Source organism: Schistocerca nitens, chromosome 2, assembly GCF_023898315.1.
Source record: "Schistocerca nitens isolate TAMUIC-IGC-003100 chromosome 2, iqSchNite1.1, whole genome shotgun sequence".
Taxonomy (NCBI): domain Eukaryota; kingdom Metazoa; phylum Arthropoda; class Insecta; order Orthoptera; family Acrididae; genus Schistocerca; species Schistocerca nitens.
The window spans coordinates 983338583-983341581 of record NC_064615.1 but is presented as its reverse complement, the minus strand read 5'-3'; the positions used below and the strand labels follow the sequence as shown (position 1 = coordinate 983341581).

At 47.1% G+C, this 2999-nt stretch overlaps 1 pseudogene; it reads left to right on the top strand.

The window, feature by feature from the left end:
• The first annotated feature begins 1971 nt into the window (after nucleotides 1–1971).
• Nucleotides 1972–2089, top strand: LOC126238211 (5S ribosomal RNA; annotated as a pseudogene).
• The last annotated feature ends 910 nt before the right edge of the window (nucleotides 2090–2999 follow it).

Here is a 2999-nt window from a genome sequence, read left to right as displayed (position 1 = left end):
TCCTATGAGGATTATTTAAACCGGTGGAGGCCGTATTACGATCTGTTTACTAATGGAGCAATACACCTGGAGTGAGTACACTGATACCGTTGGTGCGTACTACGTAGCGCACCACAACGGACGAGCTGCACAGCGGGTTTATCAACAACAATTTCCTAATCACCATATCCCGCATCATACGACCTTTGCTGCTGTCTACCAACGTTTGCGTGAGACCGGGTCATTTAGCAGATTACCTGGACAGGGACGCCGTCGCACGGTAAGAACGCTGCAATTTGATGAAGCTCTCTTGCAGCATGTGGAGCGGAATCCTTCAATCAGCACTCGTGCAAAGAACAGTCCTTCGAGAGCAAGTGTTACGTCCATTTCACTTACAGCGTGTCCACAACCTGGAACCAGCTGATTATCCACCCAGAGCACAGTTTTCGCAGTGGTACCTGGAACAGTGTGAAATGCATCCTACATTACCATCCTCTGTGTTGTTTACCGATGAAGCAACGTTCGGCCGTGATGGAGTCTTCAACATGAACAATTCGCATGTTTGGAGTGAGGATAACCCACATGCCACAGTTACTAGCGCTCATCAAGTGCGGTTCTTCGTTAATGTGTGAGTCGGTGTTGTTGGGAACTGTTTAATTGGGCCGTATCTGCTACCTAGGCCATTAAATGGCAGGCACTATTACAATTTTCTCTCTAGAGCACTGCCAGAATTGCTGGAAGACGTACCGCTCCCTACAAGACAACGTGTGTGGTTCCGACATGACTGGGAGCCGGCACATTTCAGTCATCGTGTGCGTCGATTCCTGGACCGAAGGTTCCCAGAAACGTGGATTGGCAGAGGTGGTCCTGTACCACGGCCTGCTGCTCGATCCCCAAATATGTCCCCTCTGGACTTTTTGGCTGGTTTAATTAATTTGTCTCCAGAGAAATCTTCCTCTACCGGTTTAAATACTCCTCATAGGAAAAAATGACATTAGGGAAAAATATTTGTTTTTATGTCCCCTACAACCTCCCAGAGTTTGTCAGTTTAAATACTTTTCACCCTGTATATTTGCTAGGGAGCTTAACAATGATGAGGCATCATAGAGGGAGACCACCACTCCAGGGTATGCAAGCCCGCCGATCTCCCGTTGTTCTAACTACAGCCACAGGATTTGGATGCGTCCAGCGCCACTGCGTTTCCACAGCGTCCTCCGAACGAAACGCTAGGCAATGTGACGGCTGTCAGGGGCGCAGGGCAGTGAGTGAGTGCTCGCCCTCGCCCCCTTGTGATTACCTGGCGAGTTATCGACCGCCACGTAGCCAGGTACCTACCGGCTTTCTCTGAATTATTCATCGCTTCCCGGCGACCACGCGGCTGCTTTATTTAAGAAGTTCCGATACACCAGGGGAGCCAGAGAATTTGCCGAAGGTGCGACAGCTGGCAGCGCCCGCTGATGAAGGATGCTCGTGCGTAAACATCGCAGAAGACAGATTGTGTGCGGACTGGAAAATTACGATTAACAAATCAAAAGCGTACTAAGTAAGCGTTATGCTTCCTCAAATACTCCCTCGCCTTCCTCTACTCTCCATTTACTTTCCTGCTTTTATGGAACTATTTCAACTTTCCATCTCTTAGTTTGGATTCTATGTTTTGTTCTGACTTCAATTTCTACATTTTTATGCTAGTTATTCGTACGACTTAATACATGTTGCTAAGCGACTGAGCTTGCACTTTAACTTTACACATATCTATATATCTTTTCTTTTCAATCTGCTAGTACTCATTCATTAGCTACGTTTATAGAACATTAGTGTCGGTTTCATTATTGAATCTCTAATTTTTACACATAATTGTATGCTTCTGTGTTACGTCTTAATTTAAATGTTTCTTATCTATATTACTAAACGATCACCGAGCCCTCGTTGAAGGTTAGCTATCCAACCGCTTTCAGAGCTAACAAAAATTATATAATTATTAACGGAATTTTGGGCAACGGCCTTGCCGCAGTGGATACACCGGTTCCCGTGAGATCACCGAAGTTAAGCGCTGTCGGGGGTGGCCGGCACTTGGATGGGTGACCATCCAGGCCGCCATGCGCTGTTGCCATTTTTAGGGGTGCACTCAGCCTGAGGAGCTACTCGACCGAATAGTAGCGGCTTCGGTCACGAATACCATCATAACGACCGGGAGAGTGGTGTGCTGATCCCACGCCCCTCCTATCTGCATCCTCCTCTGAGGATGACACGGCGGTCGGACGGTTCCGGTACCCACTCGTGGCCTGAAGACGGAGTGCTAAAATTAACGGAATTTAGAAAATATGTAATGCTGTCACAATGTACTCATTAAGAGATGTACTGATAAGGAACAACATTGTGGACACTGCCAACCACGACGTTGGATACTGCCTGGTGGCGTCGCAAGCACGTGACGCTGTAACAAAAGTATGTAAGCGGAACAGATGCGGACGGGGATCACCCTAGCGAAGATATGGGCTGCAGATGGGGAAATCCATTGAGAAAGCGACTTTAACAAAGGGCAGATTATTATTACACAGAGCCTGTGAACGAATATCTCTTTAACGGTGATACTGGTAGAATTCACGCGTGATACTGTCGTGAGCATCTACACTACTGGCCATTAAAATTGCTACACCAAGAAGAAATGCAGATGCTAAACGGGTATTCATTGGACAAATATATTATACTAGAACTGACATGTGATTACATTTTCACGCAATTTGGGTCCATAGATACTGAGAAATCAGTACTCAGAACAACCACCTCTGGCCGTAATAACGGCCTTGATGCGCCTGGGCATTACATCAAACAGAGCTTGGATGGCGTGTACAGGTACAGCTGCCCATGCAGCTTCAACGCGATACCACAGTTCATCAAGAGTAGTGACTGGCGTATTGTGACGAGCCAGTTGCTCGGCCACCATTGACCAGACGTTTTCAATTGGTGAGAGATCTGGAGAATGTGCTGGCCAGGGCAGCAGTCGAACATTTTCTGCATAC